This window comes from Chiloscyllium plagiosum, unplaced genomic scaffold (assembly GCF_037043375.1).
Source record: "Chiloscyllium plagiosum isolate Xiang-an unplaced genomic scaffold, Cpla_swu_hap1 HiC_scaffold_30, whole genome shotgun sequence".
Classification (NCBI taxonomy): Eukaryota; Metazoa; Chordata; class Chondrichthyes; order Orectolobiformes; family Hemiscylliidae; genus Chiloscyllium; species Chiloscyllium plagiosum.
The window spans coordinates 5,476,660-5,501,906 of NW_028270168.1; positions in this window are offsets into that span (position 1 = coordinate 5,476,660).

The following is a 25,247-nucleotide window of genomic DNA, read 5'->3' on the forward strand; positions in this document are numbered from 1 at the left end:
GAAGAGATGTCTTCCTACCCATCCTATCCACGCCCCTCATAATCTTATACACCTCTACCTATATCATCTCCTCACTGCTCCAAGGAAAATAATCCCAGCCAATCCAACCTTTCATCATATCAGGAAAGGCTGAGGGACTTGAGGCTGTTTTTATTAGAGAGAAGAAGGTAGAGAGGTGACTTAATTAAGACATATAAGATAATCAGAGGGTTAGATAGGGTGGACAGTAAGAGCCTTTTTCCTCAGATAATGATGGCTAGCATGAGGATACATGCTCTTAAATTGAGGGGTGATAGATATAGGACAGATATCAGAGGTAGTTTCTTTACTCAGAGAGTAGTATGGGCATGGAACGCCTGTAACAGTAGTAGGCTCACCAAATTTAAGGGCATTTAAATGATCATTGGATAGACATATGGATGAAAATGGAATAATGTAGGATAGATAGGCTTCAGATTGGTTCACAGGGCGGCGCAACATCGAGGGTCAAAGGGCCTGTACTGCACTGTAATGTTTTATGTTCTAAGTTCTATCTCGGACCCTCCAGCCCAGACAATATCTTGGTAAATTTCTTTTGATTTAATTATCTGAAAATGACAATCCAGGTCCATGGCAAATATGGCTCAGTAGCTAATACATAGTGCTATCAGCGCTTAGTAAATCCTCATAAAATGAAGCAATTGGAAAACTGCGATTGGTTGAAATTTTGGCTCATTTTGTGGGATCTGCCAGTTTGTAGCATTAAATGGGTTATCTGAAATGTGCAAGGCGTCTGATCATTTTCCTGCCAGAGATCCTACATCATCAATGTGAGAACATTCAGATTCATCACAGTCACTGTCAGATTAGATCTGTGTCACTACCCTCCCCACAGCATGCATTGTAAAGCAAACTAAATCAGGGACTAAAGGCTTGTAATGTCATTCTGTAACACCAGAGAACCATCTGCAAATATATAGTTAACAACTGAGTACAAACTAACCTCAGTCTTGTCCAATATAGTTCTTATGCCGCTCCTCCATTCTGCTATACAAGTGACCCAGTGAAATAATCGACACATAAACAAGTTATGTTTATCTGGATTCACTTATAATCAAAAATAAAACTGGTAGTATGTTACGAATACAGTTGGTTAATATTGCTACACAGTTTTGTTAAACACGCAATAAAGATTTTAATGAAATCTTAAAAGCAACGAATTTGAATTTAATTTATCAATGGCTTTGTAGTGATATAGCAACATATGATTATATGTTTAATATTTATGACTGATTTGCAGTTTTCTGATGTTGGCACTCTTTTAAAATCCATACTGAACTCTTGTTTCATTTTAGCTGCTATTATTTATGGTATTTATTTTGTACATAACCTCGACAGTTATTAAGATATATTTATTCATGGAATGTGGGTATTAGATTGCTTACAGTGTGGAAACAGGCCCTTCGGCCCAACAAGTCTACACCAACCTTCCGAAGAGCAACCCACCCAGACCCATTCCCCTACATTTACCCCTTCACCTAACACTACAGGCAATTTAGCATGGCCAATTCACCTGACCTGCACATTTTTGGACTGTGGGAGGAAACCGGAGCACCCGGAGGAAACCCACGCAGACACGGGGAGAATGTGCAAACTCCACACAGCCAGTTGCCTGAGGCGGGAATTGAACCCGAGTCTCTGACGCTGTGAGGCAGCAGTATTGTTGATAAGTTCAAGCTATAGCCAAATCCCTAATTGCCCTCGAGGGAGGCTGCACGGTGAGCTGCCTTCTTGAGTGTAGCGTGTAACAGCACAGTGGCTCAGTGGTTAGCACTGCAGCCTCACAGCACCAGGTTCAATTCCACTCCAGTCTGTGTGGAGTTTGCACATTCTCCCTGTATCTGTGTGGGTTTCCTCTGGGTGCTCATTTTTCCTCCCACAATCCAGTTATGAATAACCCAAAAATGTCCACAGAATGAAATCTGAGGCTTTATTAAGTTGTCACCAAGCATTTGTTAGAAGAATTGGTGCTAGTGAACTGACTGCCTTTTTTAAGGAGTGCCTGACAGTCAGTTCAATTGACAGCAATGGAAGTTGGGTACAGTAGCATGGAACCAGCATGTATCATCAAACCAGCTGACAAGGGAGGCGCAGTAGTAGTTTGGCGCACTGACCTTTACACCGCTGAGGCCAAACGCCAGCTCGCAGATACCTCCTCCTACCGTCCCCTTGACCATGACCCCACCCCCCACCACCAAACCATCATCTCCCAGACCATCCATAACCTCATCACCTCAGGGGACCTCCCATCCACCGCCTCCAACCTCATAGTCCCACAACCCCGCACCGCCCGTTTCTACCTCCTGCCCAAAATCCACAAACCTGACTGCCCCGGACGACCCATCGTCTCAGCCTGCTCCTGCCCAACCGAACTCATCTCGGCATACCTCGACACGGTCCTGTCCCCATTAGTCCAAGAACTCCCCACCTACGTTCGTGACACCACCCACGCCCTCCACCTCCTCCAGGATTTCCGCTTCCCCGGTCCCCAACGCCTCATCTTCACCATGGACATCCAGTCCCTGTACACCTCCATCCCCCATCACGAAGGACTCAAAGCACTCCGCTTCTTCCTTTCCCGCCGTACCACCCAGTACCCTTCCACCGACACCCTCCTTCGACTGACCGAACTGGTCCTCACCCTGAACAACTTTTCTTTCCAATCCTCCCACTTTCTCCAAACAAAAGGAGTAGCCATGGGTACCCGCATGGGCCCCAGCTATGCCTGCCTCTTCGTAGGGTATGTGGAACAATCCATCTTCCGCAACTACACTGGCCCCACCCCCCATCTTTTCCTTCGCTACATTGATGACTGTATCGGCGCTACCTCGTGCTCCCACGAGGAGGTTGAACAGTTCATCCACTACACTAACACCTTCCACCCCGACCTCAAATTCACCTGGACAGTCTCGGACTCCTCCCTCCCCTTCCTAGGCCTTTCTGTTTCTATCTCAGGCGACCGAATCAACACGGACATCTACTACAAACCAACCGACTCCCACAGCTACCTGGACTACACCTCCTCCCATCCTGCCCCCTGTAAAAACGCCATCCCATTCTCCCAATTCCTTCGTCTCCGCCGCATCTGCTCCCAGGAGGACCAGTTCAAAATACGTACAACACAGATGGCCTCCTACTTCAAGGACCGCAATTTCCCCCCCGACGTGGTCGACGGTGCCCTCCACCGCATCTCCTCCACTTCCCGCTCCTCCACCCATGAGCCCCGCCCCTCCAACCGCCACCAGGACAGAACCCCACTGGTCCTCACCTACCACCCCACCAATCTCCATGTACAGCGCATCATCCGCCGTCACTTCCGCCACCTCCAAACAGACCCCAGCACCAAGGATATATTTCCCTCCCCTCCCCTATCAGCTTTCCATAGAGACCACTCCCTCCGCGACTCCCTTGTCAGATCCACACCCCCCACCGACCCAACCTCCACTCCCGGCACCTTCCCTTGCAACCGCAGGAGGTTGTGCCCACACCTCCCCCCTCACTTCTCTCCAAGGCCCTAAAGGAAACTTCCATATCCGCCACAGATTCACCTGCACCTCCACCCACATCATCTACTGCATCCGCTGCAGCCGGTGTGGCCTCCTCTATATTGGGGAGACAGGCGGCCTACTTGCGGAGCGATTCAGAGAGCACCTCTGGGCCACCCGGACGAACCAACCCAACCACCCTGTAGCACAGCATTTCAACTCCCCCTCCCACTCCACCGAGGATATGCAGGTCATTGGACTCGTCCACCGCCAAACCACAACAACGCGACGGTTGGAGGAGGAGCGTCTTATCTTCCGACTGGGAACCCTCCAACCACAGGGGATGAACTTGGACTTCACCAGTTTCTTCATCCCCCCTCCCCCCACCTTGTCTCAGCCGGATCCCTCCAGCCCGGCACCGCCTTCCTGACCTGCAGTCTTCTTCTTGACCTCTCCGCCTCCATCCTACTCCGACCTATCACCCTCACCTTGACCTCTTTCCACCTATCACATTTCCATCGCCCCTCCTCCAAGTCCCTCCTCCCTACCTTTTATCTTCTCCTGCTGAACACTCTCTGCTCATTCCTGAAGAAGGGCCTGTGCCCGAAACGTCGAATCTCCTGTTCCCTGGATGCTGCCTGACCTGCTGTGCTGTTCCAGCAATAAAGTTTCAACTTTGATCTCCAGCATCTGCAGACCTCACTTTCTCCTACAGTAGCATGGAAGGCAATTTAGTTAGGTGGATTGGCCATGCTAAATTGCCTGTACTGTTAGGTGCATTAGTCAGATGGAAACGGGTCTGGGTGGGTTACTCTTCAGAGAGTCGGTGTGGACTTGTTGGGCCAAAGGGCCTGTTTCCACACTGTAGGGAATCTAATCATTTCAGGGAGTAGTCTGGAGTTGGCCACATTTTTGTGGGCCAGGATTCACATTCACACGGTGCGTTAGGTAAAGATGGTATATTTCCATGCCTACAGGACATGCACAAACCAGGTGGATTTTTGTTAAAATCCAGCAGTTTCAAGATTCTTTATCTGGAAGTTCATTTCTAGTCATATTTAGAACTAGGGGTCATAGTTTAAAAATAAGAGAGTGCTGATTTAAAACAGAGAGGAAGAAACACTTTCTTTTTCTGTCAGGGGGTGGTACGTCTTTGGAATTCCCTTCCTCAAAAGGCAGTGGATGCAAAACCTTTCAATATTTTTAAGGCAGAGGGAGGTAGATTCTTAATGACTGAGGGGATTGTCAGGGATATGCAGGGATGTACAGTTGAGATTAAAATCAGATCAGCCACGGTCTTATGGAGTGTTGGAGTATGCTCGAAGGGCTGAGGGGCCTCCTCTTGTTTCTTGGTCAGATGTTTGTATCGAGCTGAAATCCCAAACAGTGCTCAAACTCATGGGCTGGGTTTTCTTGGAGGAGTGAGGAGGGGTGGTTGAGTAGTTGAGACCATCCCTTTTTACCCATCCCCCAGCCCCAGGCTGCCGTACATCATTAAGAGTGGAATGGGGTTGGAGTTGCACCTGTCACCTGTGCGTCCACCTTAGAGCTCCCTCTGCAGGCAGCGTGAAGGTGATTGCTGAGGTGGCTGCTCAGAAGGCCAGCCTGACTTTGCTGGGTCTTCCGTCCAGCTGCATTAATGTCCTCCAGCTCTCACACCTTTCAGCCCTACCCTTCATAACTTATCACTGCTCCTTCAGGTCCTCAATGCCTCATTCCCCTTTTAGAAGTTGAGGTGGGGGGGTTTCCCCATACAGCTCCTAAATTGTTGCAGCCCTCTCATGATCTGGGCTCATGTCCCTGGATCAGTAATCCACTAAATTGCCTTCCTTGCTACTGTACCCAACTTCCATTGCTGTCAATGGAACTGACTGTCAGGTACTCTGTATAAAAGGCAGTCAGTTCACTAGCATCAATTTGGCAGCAATTCCTCTAACAAATGCTTGGTGACAACTTAATAAAGACTCAGATTTCATTCTGTGGACATTTTTTGGTTATTCATAACTTGACAATGAAATCTAAATGATATCATGTTAAATGGATTGCTTGTTTGATTTCCCATCAGATTATGTGTGTCAGCTTTGGTGTGTTTTTGAAGAATCCACTCCTTGAAGTGAAACATAGAAAAATTAATGCTTAACCATTACCTTCTGGGAATTAATTTTCTTGTAAATGCACAAATATTTTAGATTAGATTCCCTACAGTGCGGAACCTAGCCCTTTGGCCCAACAAGTCCACTCCGACCCTTCAAAGAGTAACTCACCCAGACCCATTTCCTCTGACTAACGCACCTAACACTACAGGCAATTTAACATGGCCAATTCACCTAACCTGCACATCTTTGGACTGTGGAAGGAAACCAGAGCACCCGGAGGAAGCACACTCAGAATGTGCAAACTCCACACAGTTCACCCTAGGCAGGAATTGAACCTGGGTCCCTAGTACTGTGAAGCAGCAGTGCTAACCACCGAGCCACCGTGCTGAAGCTGTCTTCTTCTCTAAAACACAAGGAGTGAAGGAGACAATGTCATCCCTTGAAGAGGAATTTCTTCAGCCAGAGGGTGGTGAATCTGTGGAACTCATTGCTGCAGAAGACTATGGAAACCAACTCCTCCAGATTTGATGGGCTGATTGGCTTGATTATGCTCCTATATCCATGGTCATATCTTATGGAAGCTGTTCTATCATTCAATGGTTGTCCAATGATCTGTCTCCATAAACCCACATTTCATTAATAATTTTGTTTCACAAATGTCTATCAACCTCAGATTGAATATTAACATTTGACACAATTGCCATTAGTGGATGTGAATTCCTAACCTCCTGTCAGTCTCCTTGTGATTAAGTAGTGAGCAGGGGAATATTTATGAATGTTTTAAACCAGTTTTCCAGAAGATATTGGAGGCAGTTTTTTGATTAGTTCTCAGTTTTATATTTGAGAGTGATGGTTGTGCTCCATTTTAGTTCACACCAGGTACAAATGTCATTTAAAAACTGAAAGAATTGCAGATGCTGGAAATCAGAAATGAAAACAGTAATTGCTGGAGAAGCTCTGTAAGTCTGGCAGCACCTGTGGAGAGAAATCAGAGTTAACGATTTGGGTCAAGTGATCTTCTTCAGAACAAAAATAATTTTACAAGTTGTACAGATTTTATTAAGTTCATTGTAACAAGTACAAATGAAGTAATACCTTATAAACCTGATGGTTTTACAGTTGATCTAAGTTAGGCCACCAGTACACGGCACTGGGGGACTGGGCACAAATCTCTTGTTCTGCTTCATTAACTGAGCTTCTCATTCTTTATCAGTGTGCCTTCCTCGTGCACTGAACCCTAAGCAATACCACATATTAATCCTTATTTTAACCTGGTCTAATCAGGGAGCCCTTGCTGACAGATATAAACAGGAGTGTCAGAGGTTCTGTTCACTCTGAGAGCTAGCTCTGAGAGAGCTGGACTTGTGTCAAGTACTATGCATGTGTAAATAAAAGGGTGACTTGGTGATGGAATACCAGCCTTTGTGGAGCCTTTTCAGATATGGGCCAAATGCAGGCAGATAGGACTAGTTTAGTTTAGGAACATGGTCGATGTGGACTGATTGGACTGAAGGCTCTATGCCGATGCTGTATGACTCAATGAAAATATGACCAAATTGTTTTAGCAGTTAATGGTCAGTCTAACTAACGTCTATCCAATTCTTTAAATGTAATGGTTGTGTCCGTGACATCACTTCTCAATGTCCCCTGATTCAGTCTTTGATATACCAATCACCTTTTAAGATCAATGACACCTTGCCTTTCTTAACTTTTCAACCCTGTAGATCTTTACAAAAACAAAGTGCCACAATGAGGCCATTAGTGTGTCTGTTTGCAGTATGTTCAATCACTTCCCAGCAGGTAATCACCTCAAACGTCCCAACTGATACATCTAAAAAGATGAAAGCAATTACAGGACTACAAAACTCATGACAGATTCATTCTGAGTGTCAGAGTGGCACAGTGGTTAGCACTGCCGCCTCACAGCGCTAGGGAGCAGGTTTGATTCTGACCTTGGGTGACTGTGTGGAGTTTGCACTTTCTCCCCATGTCTGCATAAGTTTTCTCCCACAGTCTAAAGATATGCAGGTTAGATGGATTGGCCATGCTAAAATACTCCTTCTTTAGAGACCGCAATTTCCCTTCCCACGTGGTTAAAGATGCCCTCCAACGCATCTCGTCTACATGCCGCACCTCCGCCCTCAGACCCCACCCCTCCAACCGTAACAAGGACAGAACGCCCCTGGTACTCACCTTCCACCCTACCAACCTTCGCATAAACCAAATCATCCGCCGACATTTCCGCCACCTCCAAACAGACCCCACCACCAGGGATAAATTTCCCTCCCCAACCCTTTCCGCCTTCCGCAAAGACCGTTTCCTCCATGACTACCTGGTCAGGTCCACGCCCCTCTACAACCCACCCTCCCATCCTGGCACTTTCCCCTGCCACCGCAGGAACTGTAAAACCTGCGCCCACACCTCCTCCCTCACCTCTATCCAAGGCCCTAAAGGAGCCTTCCACATCCATCAAAGTTTTACTTGCACATCCACTAATATCATTTATTGTATCCGTTGCTCCCGATTCGGTCTCCTCTACATTGGGGAGACTGGGCGCCTCCTAGCAGAGCGCTTTAGGGAACATCTCCGGGACACCTGCACCAATCAACCACACTGCCCCGTGGCCCAACATTTCAACTCCCCCTCCCACTCTGCTGAGGACATGGAGGTCCTGGGCCTCCTTCACCGCCGCTCCCTCACCACCAGATGCCTGGAGGAAGAACGCCTCATCATCCGCCTCGGAACACTTCAACCCCAGGGCATCAATGTGGACTTCAACAGTTTCCTCATTTCCCCTTTCCCCACCTCACCCTAGTTCTAAACTTCCAGCTCAGCACTGTCCCCTTGACTTGTCCGGACTTGTCCTACCTGCCTATCTCCTTTTCCACCTATCCACTCCACCCTCTCCTCCCTGACCTATCACCTTCATCCCCTCCCCCACTCACCCATTGTACTCTATGCTACTTTCTCCCCACCCCCACCCTCCTCTAGCTTATCTCTCCACGCTTCAGGCTCACTGCCTATATTCCTGATGAAGGGCTTTTGCACGAAACGTCGATTTCGAAGCTCCTTGGATGCTGCCTGAACTACTGTGCTCTTCCAGCACCACTAATCCATGCTAAAATACCCATAGTGTTCAAGGATATATGGTTACGTGAATTAGCTGTGGAAAATGTAGGGGGATGAGTCTGGGTGGGGTTCTCTTCAGAAGGCTTTAGATTAGATTCTCTACAGTGTGGAAATAGGCCCTTCGGCCCAACAAGTCCACACCGACCCTCCGAAGAGCAACCTACCCTGACTAATGCACTATGGGCAATTTAGCATGGCCAATTCACCTGACCTGCACATCTTTGGACTGTGGGAGGAAACCGGAGCACCTGGAGGAAACCCACACAGACACAGGGAGAATGTGCAAAGTCCACACAGACAGTCACCCAAGGCTGAAATCAAACCCAGGTCCCTGGCGGTATGAGGCAGGAGTGCTAACCACTGAGCTACCGTACCGCCAGCTTGTGTGGGCTTGTTGGGCATGGTGCGTTTCCACACTATGGGGATTCTATTCTGTAAAATAACCTAATTTTGGGATCGATTAGCTCAGTTGGTTACTCTGGGTTACAGATAGGTTTCATTCTGGAATATGATTGCATGTCACTTTGAATACAAATAAGAGCACAATGTGTTACAATGTAAGGGTGCCAGTGAATGAATAAAAAAATTAAATAGGTGCTTTTACAGGCAAACGTTTGCATGTTCAATCCTTAAAATTCATATTAATAAAGGATTTCACTCATAAATGAGTGTTCATAAGTTGAACATTCATAAATCAGGGACCCCTTGTATCACATTAAATACACATTAAGCAGATTCCATGATCTTCTGTTGTTCTTTAACCTGCTTTAACTAGCAGGTTAGCAGGTTGTTCTTTAACCTGCTAACTATTGAATGTTTCAGCCTTGAAAGTGAACTCAATTTTACTCGACTCTAGAATCTTAGTAACTGCTTCATGTGGCAGTGATTAAATATGGACCATCAGGTTTTGACTTCCATCATCTGATGTTAACATCTAGGATCTTTAAACCATGGCTTGAAGAAAGAAAAACACTAACTTTTAAATGGCTGCAGCAATCAGCTGATGACTGGTTAGCCCAGCTTTGTAAATCAAGTGAGATACACAAAGCCAGACTAAACCAAAATTAATACTTTTAAAAGTCTTTGTAACACTGATTTGTACTTCCTGTTTGGTTTATCCTGCTTTGGGTAAGATTCACATGCTGAAGGTAAAAGAGTTGTCTACAAATTATCGGTATTAGAAAACAATGAGCCCAGATATAGGATGACATGTATGAGCTATATTTCAAGCTGAGTGCTTTGATAAAGTTATTCACAGACTATGCTTTTTTACATTGACCTATCTCTGCTATTTTAATTTATATGCGTGTTTCTGTGTGTGTTTGATGTTGCTTCTTTATTTTGTTTCTCTGAGTTAGGGAGGTAAGAAGGGTATTAATAATAAGTGATAACAAGGTTATTCCTTTCACTCAAGAAAATCTTATTTGAGTCTGGTCAATTAGCAAACTATATTTTTATTATAATGAGATATAACTGTGTGTTGGTACCAAATCTAAAATCTTGTTGGCCAACCAAGTATGTTAAAAAGAGGAGAGCCAATTTACCCTTCCTCATCAAATCATTACCATTTTATAACACTACTTCCAACACAATTATATTATATTTTATTAAACAAGTTACAAAAACAGTTTACAACATACAGTTACATTTATAGCTGCATACAAGAGACAGCAATTTTACAAGGGAGAGGAGCAGCAAAGCCAGGCCCCAAACCCTACCATTCAAACAGTTTACAGGGGAATGAGGACAAACCTCAAATCCCAGTTTCACATAAAGATATAAAGAGACAACAGCAATGACAGTTGTACATTAGACAGTACTGTTACATACAAAAGTGCAGACAATACAGACCCAGCAAGCCCCCGCCCCTCCCACCTTCCGACCACTCTAAGGCAGCCCGCCCCTACCCACCTTCTGGTTCCAACTCAATTATATTATGATCACTATTGAATTGATGCTCACAGATATTTAGACTATTAATTAAACCTGGCTCATTATTCATTACCAAATGTAGTGTTGGTTCCAGGAGGTATTGCTGCAAAAATAACTATCCTGGACACACTCAAGAAATTAGCTAGCTTTCTGACATGTGTTGGTCGCTTATCTTTATTGATATGGAAGTTAAAATCTGGCTTTAAAACCACCCTGCCTTTGCCACAGGATTTCTCCAATTCTCCACAGGATTTTTCACAAACTGCGTCGCTACTACTCTGAATGCTATACATGAATTGCTCCCACCTTATTTTTTTTAATTCCTCAATTCTTTCCAGAATATTTCTACTGTCTGCTATTGCTCTTTAAATAATCTTTATCATTGGAATAATGATGTGCCTAAATGCACAAGGCTACATTTCTTTCTCTAGCATTTTCTTTGCCTTACTTGAAGTCCCTTTATCCTGGCCTCTTTACTTCCCAAATCCTTATACTTCTGGAAGTTGTGCCTCAGTCATTTCTCATGCTATCCAAGTTAAATGTGTAACTGCAATGCATTCAAATTGACCTGATACTCCATGCTTTTAGATAAAACATGCTTTTATAAGTTGCATAATCTAAGTTGCTTTTTGCTCTAATGTCTATAAGAACTCAGAGATCAGTATCTATTCTCCTGATTTTATGATCGCCAATTATAACTCTTTCATCTCCCTTCTTGAATGGCTCCCTCTACCATGGTGCCAAGGTCAGTTTTCTCATCCTCCCTACATCCCCCGCTCTCATCCACACAAGGAGCAAGAATCTCAAACCCATTTGACAAGCTTACAAGCTGAGGCTCCTTCAGCACTACCTCCTGGATCCCTCTACCTGCCTCACTCGCATTCATGGCAGCATCCGAGGAGCAGGAGAATCGACATTTCGGGCATAAGCCCTTTGTCGGGCATAAGCCTGAAACGTCGACTCTCCTGCTCCTCGGGTGCTACCTGACCAGCTGTGCTTTTCCAGCACCACACTCTCTATTCTGATCCCTAGCACCTGCAGTCTTCACTTTCTCCTGACTCACGATCACACCCTCCTGTCCCTCACCACTGACCTAATTTGAGGTTATTAATCTAAGGGGTGTGACTGCCTCCTGAGACACAGCATCCCTTTCCTGATGTGTCACAGTATTTGAAGTTCAAACTCCAGCTCATTAACTCTGAGCTGGAGCTTCTTAAGCAACCAATAATTGCTCCAGATGTGATCATTATGAACCACAATGGGTTCCAGCAGCTCCCACATCATTCAATTACAACACATCACCTGGCCTGGTAAATGTCCTTGATTTACTTAGTTTTAAAATGCTTTTTAAAAAGGTTTTCTACCGTCTTTCAGTTTGTAACTTGTAAATTTTTCTTTTTACCTTCAGTCTGAAAGTAATCTATAATAGATAGCCATTATTAGCTATTACCAACCCGTGATGTTTCCTGAGATGTTACTGTTTGTTTTGTGCTGGGCCCTGATCCTGACCCTTACAAACTGTAAACCAAAAGAGCAAGGAAAAAAACCCTTTCCCTCTGCACCAAATCCTCACTAGCTTCCAAAATCCCCAAACTATATCTTCACTTGGGCTGTATCTCACTCCCAATCTGATCTCTCCTTCCTGACTGTGAAATACTAACCACTCATCGTCACTCATACATTTCTTATTTCTCTCTCCTGACTGAATTACTTTCCGTCTTTTGGTTTTATCCTAACCTTCTGAAGCATAATTTCTGCCTTTATTCATTCTCCTCCATTCCCTTTCATTTGTTTTAGAAATGTTACTTTGACTGCCTTTCCAAACAATATTGCACAACAGACTAGGGAGGCTATCTTGGGTAGGAGTATAGATGTAAGTGACCTTGTGGTGCAGTGGGTATGGTTACTGTTCCTGGACCAGATGCCCTGGGTCTAAGTCCCAAACCAGGACTTGTTGGCCAATGCAGGGAAGTATGTAAAGCAGCCAAGATAGGTTGAATAACAACAACTTCCAATGGACGTTGATGGCAGAGAGCAAAGGTGATTCCTCATTAACCAAAAGCCATGAGGGGCATGGAGAGGGTGAACAGCCAAGATCTTTTCCTCAGGGTAGAGGAGTCCAAAACTAGAACGCATTGGTTTAAGGTGAGATGGGAAAGACTTAAAAAGGACCTAACGGGCAACTTTTTCACACAGAAGTGTGTGTGTGTGTGTGTGTGTATGTATGTGTGTATGTATGTATGTATGTATGTATGTATGCGTGTATGTGTATGTGTATGTGTGTGTGTGGCCAGAGGATGTGGTGGAGGCTGGAATAATTACAACATTGAAAGGCATCTGGATGGGTATATGAATAGGAAGGGTTTAGAGGGATATGGGCCAATTGCTGGCAAATGGGACTAGATTAGGTTTGCATATCTGGTCAGCATGGACAAGTTGGACTGAAGGGTCTGTTTCCGTGCTGTATAACTCAATGACTGTATGTGATGGAAAGGGAAATGGAGGGTCTACCATCACTATTCATGGCTGAAGTAACTCCGACTCCTCATGGGTGAGGAAGCCATTGGGCTGAATACCCTGTGTGGATCAGCCTAGTGCCAACAAGAGCAGAGTTTGACTTTTATGAGGGTGGTCTTGGGGCCAGTTTCCTTGGCCCACACCTGGTGCAAATCATGGCATTGTGAGCTGGAGCTGCATTTGAGCAGAGGACTCAAGAATAAAATAGATATTCCCAGAGACCTGAGCACTAAAAAATAAAAGCAAGCATGTTGGTTTAATACAAACCGCCTCCTCTCCAATAGGCACATGTACGTCCACGTGGACACCTACGCGCTGTATGTTTGGTGCACATTATGTGTTAGCTGATGTTTTGACTGATTACTCTTTCTTTCCAAGAATTCTACTCAAGTGGTAACACTCGCTGAAAATTAGTTTTGCATTTAAAAATGAATCATCTGTATATAATGGCCTCAAATCCATTGTTATACTCATTGCAAGAGACTAGTTTGTTGTTTGCTGTTCTCGATGATTCTCTTCTATTGAGTGTGAAGTGTACTCACAGTGTGCATTAACAGATCAGTGTTTTCGGAGCATAAAGCAAATTATATAGAATAATATACCTTATGTTTAGTTATTCTTTTGTAAGTTTTTTGTGTTGAACCAGTTCAGGGATACACTAAATTAACATTTATCAAGATCGAATCAAGTCAATGGACACAGCTGATATTTGTTAACCATAGTTCTACTGTATTTTACTCAGTTACAGTTTCGGTTTATTGCGACATTATATGTTTTCTGGCAAGATCTCTACATATATGAGAGTGGACAAAGACAGAAGTCACGCAACACCAGGTTATAGTCCAACTGGTTTACTTGAAATCACAAGTTTTCTGAGCAGGTCATGTTGGAACATTGCTCAGAAGACTTGTGATTTCAAATAAACCTGTTGGACTATAACCTGGTGTTGCGTGACTTCTGACTTTGTCCACCTGAGTACAAGATTGGCCCCACAACATTCAGTAAGAGTGATGTGTAATGAATTGTACCATTTCTGTTGGAGTCATATATTAAACTTTTGATTTCAAGCCACCTTTCCTGACCTATTGTAAGAATCAAACCCTAAATATCTAATCTAACTCCATGTGCAATGTTCATGATTAATAAATTAGACAAATATTATTGAATTTGTTTGTCAACTTCAATATTTCCCTCGTAAAGAAGGCATCAACATTTTTTGTGACCCTATTTGTTCATTTTAGCAGTATGTTTTAAATAAAAATTAAAGAATCCTTTTTTAAACTCATGGGTTGTATGTATCACTTGCCAGGCTAGCCTCTATTGCTCATACCCAGTTGTCCTTGAGAAGTGGGTGGTGAGCAGCCTTCTATTCTACACTGTGTGGTATGCTAGGTCATTGCAGAGGGCAGTGATGAGTCAACTATGTTATAGTGAGTTTCCAGTCACGAGTCAACCTGGGTGACAGTGACAGACTTAGTTCTTGTGAAGAACGATTGTGAAACACATGGGGTTTTATAACAAACAATTAGTTATTAGCAAGTTTTGAGAAGATTTGTTGCTCAGATTGAGGTTCTGGATGTAGATTTGCTCGTTGAGCTGGAAGGTTCATTTTCAGATGTTTCGTCATCATACCAGGTAACATCCTCAGTGAGCCTTTGGGTGAAGCACTGGTGGCATGGCCCACTTTCTCTTTATGTGTTTAGGTTTCCTTGGGTTGATGGTGTCATTTACTGTGGTGACGTCATTTTGTGTTATTTTCCTCAGGGGTGGTAAATAGAATCCAAGTCAATATGTTTGTTGATAGAGTTCTGATTGGAATGCCATGCTTCTAGGAATTCTTGTGTGTGTCTCTGTTTGGCTTGTCCTAGGATGGATGTGTAGTCCCAGGCAAAGTGATGTCCCACCTCATCTGTATGTAAGGATACTAGTGAGAGTTTGTGATCTCTTTTTGTGGCATGTATCCTGGTGGCTAGTTTTCTGCCTGTTTTCCAATGTAGTGTTTGTTACAATTCTTGCACAGTATTTTGTAAATGGCATTAGTTTTCATTGTTGTCTGTATAGGGTCTTTCAAGTTCATTAGCTTCTATTTTAGTGTGTGGGTGGATTTGTGGGCTACACAACAAACCCAAACAAGCAGACAAAACACGTCCAGAAATATTAACCACTCTCTCTTACATCAAAGACATCTCGGAAATGACTGCCAGACTACTCAGACTTCTTGGTATCATGATAGCACACAAACCCATCCACACACTAAAACAGCAGCTAATGAACAGGAAAGACCCAATACAGACAAGCAAAACCAATGTCATTTACAAAATACTGTGCAAGAACTGTAACAAACACTACATTGGACAAACAGGCAGAAATCCAGCCACCAGGATACATAAACATCAATTAGCCACAAAAAGACATGACCCACTCTCACTAGTATCCTGACATACAGATAAGGAAGGACACCACTTTGACTGGGACAACACATCCATCCCAGGACAAGCCAAACAGACATGAGAATTCCTAGAAGCATGGCATTCAACCGGAACTCTATTGACAAACACTTTGACTTGGACCCCATTTACCACCCCCTGAGAAAAATAACAGGAAATGACATCACCACATGAACGACATCACCACAGGAGATGACATCACCACAGGAAATGGCATCACCACAGGAAATGACATCACCAGCCCAAGGAAACCTAAACACATAAATAAAAAGCACCAGTGCTTGATCTGGTGGCTCACTGATGATGTTACCTAGTACGGTGATGAAACGTCTGAAAATGACCCTTCCAGCTCAGCGAGCAAACTTACATCCAATGTAGTTTATCTTCACTATGACTGAGCCCATATTTTTATTCAAGATTATTTAATAGTTAATTTAAATTCTCTGCTTGCCTTGGAGGGATTTGAACTCCTGCCCCATGATTTGAACTGCTGTGTTACTAGCCTAGTTATGTAAGCATCAGGCTACCTCCCAGCCTCTGAAACACAAGGTGTGAGTAAAACTGACAAGCTTTCTGGATGCATTGAATAACTTTTATCATGAATTTATCCTTACATATCCTGAACAGACACTCTGAATAATCTGATCCCGAGTTGCATTCCTCAGATTTTGCTTTTGTCATTCTCTAATTCAGAATAGAATTCTCTAATTTGTGAGTTAAGGTGAGATTTTAAATAAAGAGACTTGGAGTGAAGGTTCTTAGTTCCTTGAAAGTGGAGTCACGGTAGGTAGGATAGTGAAGAAGACATTAGGTATGCTTTCCTTTCTTGGTCAGAGCATCGATTATAGGAGTTGCGAGGTCATGTTGCAGCTATGCAGGACATTGGTTAGCCACTTTTGGGATATTATGTGCAGTTCTGGTCTCCCTCATATCGGAAGGATGTTGTGAAACTTGAAAGAGTTCAGAAAAAATTGACAAGCATGTTGCCAGGGTTGGAGAGTTGTAGCTATAGTGAGACGCTGAATAGACTGGGGCTGTTTTCCCTGGAGCATCGGAGGCTGAGTGGTAACCTTGTAGAGATTTATAAAATCATGAGGGGCATGATAGGGTAAATAGACAAGATCTTTTGCCTGTGGTAGGGGTTTGCAAAACGAGAAGGCATAATTTTAGGTGAGAGGGGAAAGATTTAAAAGGGACCTAAGGGGCAACCTTTTCACGCAGAGGGTGTGCATGTAAGGAATGAGCTGCCAGAGGAAGTGGTGGAGGCTGGTATAATTACAACATTTAAAAGGCATCTGGGTGGGTATATGAACAGGAAGGGTTTAGAGGGATATGGACCAAGTGCTGACAAATGGGTCTAGATTCATTTAGGATATCTAGTCAGCATGGACAGGTTGGTCTGAAGGGTCTGTTCCCATGCTGTACATCTCTATGACTCTACTCAGTGTTGACGCCAATTTTACTCCAAGAATCGAAGTTGGTCAAAAAGAAATCTCATACAGGAGAAGAGTTGCTTCTGCTATAACCCAGACCAGACATCCTCAAAATACTTGAAGGAGGCAGTCTAGACCCGAACTTTCCTTATTTTAAAGACAATTGTAAAGTGCTGTGTTCCAGATGCAATCTGACTTGTCAAACTACTCCACATTAAACAAAACACAATTTTGATCAAATGGGCCAATGGGCTGAGAAGTGGCAGAAGTAGTTTAATTTAGATAAATGTGAGGTGTTGCCTTTTGGGAAAGTAAATCGCAGGTGTATAGGATAGTGAAGAAGGTGTTTGGTATGCTTCCCTTTATTGGTCAGAGTATTAAGTAGAGGAGTTGGGAGTCCATGTTGCTGCTGTACAGGACATTGGTTAGGCCACTGTTGGAATATTGCGTGCAATTCTGGTCTCTTTCCTATTGGAAAGATGTTGTCAAACCTGAAAGGGTTCAGAAAAGATTTACAAGAATGTTGCAGGGTTGGAGGATTTGAGCTACAGGGAGAGGTTGAGTAGGCTGAGGCTGTTTTCCCTGGAGCATTGGAACTGCGGGGTGACCTTATAGAGGTTTACAAAATCATGAGGGGCATGGATAGGATGGGTGGGGGAGTCCAGAACTTGAGGGTATAGGTTTAGGGTGAGAGGGGAAAGATGTAAAAGAGACCTAAGGAGCAATGTATTCACACAGAGGGTGGTACGTGTATGGAATGAACTGCCAGAGGAAGTGGTGGAGGCTGGTACAATTACAACATTTAAAAGACATCTGGATGGATATATGAATAGGAAGGGTTTGGAGGGATATGGGCCGGGTGCGGGCAAGTGGGACTAGATTGGGTTGGGATATCTAGTTCGCATGGACGGGTTGGACCGAAGGGTCTATTTCCATGCTGTACATCTCTATGACTCTATGACTACTTCAAAAGAAAGAAAAACTTAGAAAAACTTAACAGAATAATAACGCAGTAACTATCACTAGGTAAGTTCTAATACAGTAACACCTGATAAACACACCCCTTGGGCAGAAAGGCAAACTTAGAAAAATAGATTTTAGATTAGATTAGATTAGATTACAGTGTGGAAACAGGCCCTTCGGCCCAACAAGTCCACACCGACCCGCCGAAGCGAAACCCACCCATACCCCTACCCCTACATTTACCCATTACCTAACACTACGGGCAATTTAGTATGGCCAATTCACCTGACCCTGCACATCTTTGGACTGTGGGAGGAAACCGGAGCACCCGGAGGAAACCCACGCAGACACGGGGAGAATGTGCAAATTCCACACAGTCAGTCGCCTGAGTCGGGAATTGAACCCGGGTCTCTGGCGCTGCGAGGCAGCAGTGCTAACCACTGTGCCACCGTGCCGCCCAGGCCTCACAGGTAACCCAGTAGCAGAGAGAGACTGATGGAAGGAAAAGATAACTTCTACTTCTTCAAAGCTCCAGCAGCTTCTGCTCTGTTGAGACTCTCACAGTTACTGCTTAAAGCAAAAAAACACCAGAAGACCTGGTCTGTGAGAGCTGGTCACACCCATCCAGGCTTCTTCTACTGTTACAGCTTTAAAAAAAACAAATCCAAGGCCTCACAAGCTGTTTATGTTACCACAGACAGCTCTCCACCTCTCGTTTAACTCTCTCTCTTAAAAGAAGCCATGGCCAATATATATTTCTTCATGCCACAGCATCACCACACTTCCACTATTTCTTGTTTATTTACTTTTCTGGACCTTGCTTCCTTCTAAAAAGGATACTTTATTTACACAGCGTTCAATTTTTAGCAGCTAAATGTTGTGGGCTACTAGAGTATGCATGCTTTTTGAAATTGTAATTTTCAGTTTTTCCACTAGAAAGCTGTGCAAGTGGCTCCTTCTGGCTGACCAGACGTTTCCACTATTATTCAACTTGCTGCTGTTGGGGTAACCAGCTACTGTTACTAAAACCAGCTGAGATAGAGGACGTGTCATTTTTTGTATCTTTCTAATCCTGACCAAGTTTAATACTTCAACTACATGATGACCTTTAACAGTAAAAGAGGCTTAAAACAAAATGTTCACAAAAATGAAAAATATTCAAAATCTTCAATCAAAGCTGATAGAGGCACTGTAGCAAGCACAGAGAATGCTTGAGAAACTCAGCAGATCTGGAAACATCTATGGGAGAGAGAAACAGTGTTACTGTTACATTTCCAGAATGATGTTTCTTCAGAACAGTGTCTGACTGGACTCAAAACGTTAACTCTGTTTCTCCCTCCACAGAGCTGCTGAGTTTCTCCAACATTTTATGTGTTGGTTTCAGATTTCTAGCATCTACAGTACCTTGCTTTTATTAGTGGCACTGCAGGTTTGACATCAGGGGAACATTTTCAGCCAATAAAATGACAATATAACACTTTTGTTTGTCACAATCAGACCCCTGGGTGTGGTTCCCAAATTTGTTATGGTTCCAAATGGATACCTCAGAGTGGTCATCTCTGAGGTGAGGTGGACAAAATAGATCCACTTCTTTACACACATTACCATCTTGGTGGTTGTAACAAAGTTAATTTAATAAAGGATCCCATCACTTTGGATCCCATTCTCCCTGACCCAAATGAACTTACATTTAAAAAGAAGCCAAATTCAACAGTCTCTCTTGAACTAACAAAAAGTGAATTGATTCATTACTAAACACAGAAGAATCAGTAACACAACACACATCCACATCGATTAGAAATAAGAGGTGAGCCCAGAAAGTTAAAAGACAAGAAACAAATTTTTGGGTCGGTCTTTGTATTGCCTGTTAACAGTGGGTACTTGAAATGTACACCTGTTGCATTGGAGGTCACTGGGAATGTTGACATTGATAGGTGAACAGTTGACTTGACAATGTTTGATTTGCAGATTGATCAACATTCTGCAGTTCTGATGCCTTTGGCCATGATTGACTTCCAGTATTGAAGATGAGGGAGAACATTTGTTGTTCTGTTCATTTTTTAACTGATTTATGATGTTCAGAGTAAGAGACAGTTTTTATTTGCAACACAGGATTAACTAGGAAACAGTTCATTGACAGAGACTGTCATAGCACAGTAGTCTTTAACTCAGTCTGATACACAAGAGTCCCACTAGTTCATTCCAGTGGAGTTGAGACAGACTTTGAAATTTCCTTATAATTTATGTGTGGCATTCCAATGGCTCTACAATGGATTTTGAGATGGTCATTGAATTTAAATCCATAGTTTTTCTTTACCAGTCCTCCTTTTAAAAAACAATGCTTTTCAAAATTAAAAGTAGAAACTGTCTATGAATACTTTGTGGTTCAGATTCACTGTCTTAGCAGGCTATGAACAGTAACTAGTAAAGTTATTGTGTTATGTCCCATGCAGTATCCCATGAATACTTACTGTTCATGGGTCAGTACCAGAACTGTGACCAAACCAAAAGTATTCAATGGGACACTTTGGGCATCGTAAGGATGTGACAGAGTGCTATGTATATTATTGAGAGTGGTTAGCTTACATGGTTAGTTTGCAACACAGCCTGCTATCAATAGTGTGTGTTCAATTCCTACACTGGCCGAGGTTACAATGACACATTCCTCATCCTCAATTTCTCCCTTTGCCTGAATTATGGTAGCCCTCAGATTAAGCCACCATTCAGAGAGGTGGGACTATGGTGATTTTGCCTGAATAAATTGCAGTATCTCCTTTTTGAGTCAACCAATCTTCCCCAATCACCTTTTCCTCTTGACTCAATCAACAGATTGTTTTGGCATTGCTGAAGTTTCACTCTTCACACCCTTAAGATTGAAGGAAGATTCCCCTGGTCATTGCTACAGGCTACAACAACAATATCTGCTCCAGCCTTAACCCACAGGGTTAGCGAGGCACAGGAAGTGATAGCAGGTGGAGTCTGAAAAGGCACAATGTTTTTAAAATCATTTAAATTACTTTTCCATTGGATTGAAGTTATGTTGATTGGAAAAAGTCTGGCCACTAATTGAAAATATTGTCACTGCTACTCTACAAATAGAAACCCTTCAAGACCTGAGATAAAATATTGTGTGATGCGCAGTTGCATCTGAGTGCAGTGAAAAAACACACCAGAATATTCATCACTGCAGAAACTGAAATGCAATCATCTCAGCTCCTAGAAAATCCTCAGTCCTTTTAGATTAATCTGATGGGGTAATCTGAATCTTCAATTGACAAGGTTAGAATTGTATCCATTAACTGGCATACAAAATTGTTGAGCTTAAATTTTCAAAATATAGTATATTGCTATACAGTTGAAACATACTTTACAGCTGTACCTAATTCAGTTTGGCAGTTTAATTTTGAATAGTTTTGATGCATGACTTGAGCTCTGTTTTTTCAGTGTTTTCCCTTGTCTGAACAAAAATTATGTTTCATGTTTATGTCGTGCAGCTAAGTTGCAAATGATCGAATTACTCAAGTATTGGTGGTGGTCAGCAATGATGTGAAAGACCAGGGTTTATGTTTCCTGATGGGGGTGATGATTGAAGTCAGATCTAATGGGTTGAATGGCCTCCTGCTACATCTTTTATTCTATTTGATCATCCTTTAGTGCCATCAATTTCTTGTTTCTAAGTAAGCAAACACCTATATATTTTTGAGCTTGGAATCCTTAAACGTATGGTTAATAGTTGACTAATAATCAACTCCATTTTACCAAAAAGATCAAGTAAAGAATGTCATGATCAGAGTGAGGACAGTTTAAATTTTAAACAGGATCATTTCCTAAACTTTTCCAAAAAGTACAAGCCAAGTTGCTGCTGAGTCAGATACCCCACAGAGAGGCTGGGAATGGAGAGATAGAGGGGAGAATGAAGATGGAGGGTGGAGTTACATGGCAAGTTTGGCTATCTTCTGAAATTTGCCATTTGCTAGGTTAACTGTGCACTATATCAATATGTTTGTATTTGTGTAAATTCTATACATGTCCCTCCTGCTAGCATTATGGTGTGGTGCTGGTCATCTGTGTTTTGCCCTGGGGGGTCTTGCATCACCATTGAAACTTGATTTCCTGCACTTGCCCAATGCCCCTGATGCCACATATTTTACAGATGTGAAGAGGTGTGACAAACCACATCTGTTAAAGGTTTTGTTCGTTTGGTGCACTTTGATGACAATAGCAATAGTGTCAGTTAAATCTACAGCACATCATCGTTTATGGTCTCCTTCAATAGTTTCATACTTGCACCATCTTCAAGGAAAACATAAATGTCCATTCTTGGTGCCCAGAACATGACTGTTGAGAGTGTGTTGCTGGAAAAGCACAGCAGGTCAGGCAGCATCCGAGGAGCAGGAGAATCAACATTTTGGGCATAAGCCCTTCATCAGGAATTAGCCTCATTCCTGATGAACAGCTTATACCTGAAACGTCAAATCTCCTGCTCCTCGGATGCTACCTGACCTGCTGTGCTTTTCCAGCACCACACTGTCGACTCTGATCTCCAGCATCTGCAGTCCTCACACTCTCCCTGTCGATGTGATGACTGATTAACTCAATGATAGCTTCACTTAGAAATGCTTCTCTCATATGTTTACATGGTGGTATTTTCTGACAAACTTGTAATAAGCCCTTGGGGTTCCAGTCTATATGACGTGAATTGGAGTCTATGAATCTTGAAGTCAATTCTTATCTTGATGGTCTTTCAGAAACTTTCAGCTCTTTTGTGCATCTTTCTGACCATCCATTGAAAGAGCAGATGCATAATATTTTTGCAACAAACCTCCTCCCCAATGGCAAGTAAGATTTTCATTACATCCTTGGTCCAAAAGTGAACACAAAAAGCTGAATTCCAGAGATGAGGTGCCCTTGACATCAAGGATTCACACTGTAGCATCAAGCAACTGTAGCAAAACTGGTGTCAATGGGAATCAGGAGAAAATTCTCCTCTGGTTGGCATCGTACCTAACACATAGGAAGATCTGGTCTGAGATTTGGACAGCAACAAGTAGTTGATTAGTCTGTGTAATGGTGACCAGTTGTCAATGACAAAGGCCTTCTACCTGCCAACAACAATGTGACTGGCTCCCATGTAGCTGAACAGTTTGTGGGTGCCAAAAATTAGCCAGAAGCCATCGAACTTCCAAATAGATGGTTCTGTCCTTTCTCTGCAGTAAAAGAAAACTAGAGCCTGAAGAAAGTCAATTTAATTTCCCGCACTAATTGCTGAAAGCTGTAGTCTTTAAGTAATAAGTCAGAGGCTTTATAATTTGTGAATGATTAACTCTGTACCTCCTTCAGGGAAGTGAAAGTACCAGAAGAGAGCGAGCAATCAACAATAGCACATCCTGACAAGCCAAAAGGAATACCTCAGCATACACTATGGACAGGAACCATTGAGTTTTTTTTAAACGATTAGATTCCCTACTGTATGGAAACAGGCCCTTCGGCCCAACCCTCTGAAGAGTAACCCACCCAGACCCATTTCCCCTCTGACTATTGCACCTAACATAGCCAATTCACCTGACTTGCACATCTCTCACTGGAAGGAAACCCATGCAGACACAGAGAGAATGTGCAAACTCCACACAGACAGTCACCTGAGGCTGGAATCGAACCTGGGACCCTGGTGCTGTGAGGCAGCAGTGCTAACCACTGAGCCACCATGCCATCCTACTTCTGCAAAAGAGACATACCTGACTCAAAATGTTAACTCCATTTCTCTCTCCACAGGTGCAGCCAGAACTGCTGAGTTTCTCCAGCATTCTCCATGTTTGTTTTAGATGTCCAGCACCTGCAGTATTTTGCTTTTGTCCTCAATTTATGTGGCTGATAGACTCGGGTTAACAGAAAACCTGGCTGAGATTCTGTACTTAACAAGAACTATTATTTATTACAAATAGATAGATTATAACCACAGATAAATAACTATGAACTTTGCGATAAAACTTTACGAGTTAAATCAGTAACCACCCCCAATCTCCGAAACATGCACATGGATAGACAATAAAGTTGGTATTATGTTTAGAAGGAAAAAGTACTGGAGGAACAGTTCAATGGTCCTAATTCTCAGGATTTGATGGGTTGTTCCTTTCAATTCTCAAGTCATAGAGATATACAGCATGGATACAGACTCGTCGGTCCAACCTGTCCATGCCGACCAGATATCCCAACCCAATCTGGTCCCACCCACCAGCACCTGGCCCATATCCCTCCAAACCCTTCATATACCCATCCAAATGCTTTTGAAATGTTGCCATTGTACCAGCCTCCACCACTTCCTCTGGCAGCTTATTCCATACATGCACCACCCATTGTGTGAAACAATTGTCCCTTAGGTCTCTTTTATATCTTTCCCCTCTCACCCTAAACCTATGCCCTCTAGTTCTGGATTCCTCCACCCCAGAGAAAAGACTTTGTCTATTTATCCTATCCATGTCCCTCATGACTTTGTAAACCTCTATAAGGTCACCCCTCAACCTCCGATGCTCCAGGGAAAACAGCCCCAGCTTGTTCAGCCTGTCCCTATAGCTCAAATCCTCCAACCCTGGCAACATCCTTGTAAATCTTTTCTGAACCCTTTCAAGTTTCACAACATCTTTCTGACAAGAAGAAGACCAGAATTACACAATATCCCAACAGTGGCCTAACCAATGTCCTGTACAGCCGCAACATTACCTCCCAACTCCTGTACTCAATATTCTAGCCGATAAAGGAAAATGTACCAAACACCTTCTTCACTATCCTATCTACCTGTGACTCCACTTTCAAGGAGCTATGAACCTGCACTCCAAGGTCTCTTTGTTCAGCAACACTCCCTAGGAACTTACCATTAAGTGTATAAGTCCTGCTAAGATTTGCTTTCCCAAAATGCAGCACCTCACATTTATCTGAATTAAATTCCATCTGCCACTTCTCAGCCCATTGGCCCATCTGGTCCAGATCCTGTTGTAATCTGAGGTAACCCTCTTTGCTGTCCATAACACCTCCAAGTTTGGTGCCATCTGCAAACTTACTAACTGTACCTATAATACTCACATCCAAATAATTTATGTAAATGACAAAAAGTTGAGGACCCAGCACTGATCCTTGTGGCATTCTACTGGTCACAGGCTTCCGGTCTGAAAAACAATCCTCCACCACCACCCTCTGTCTTCTACCTTTGAG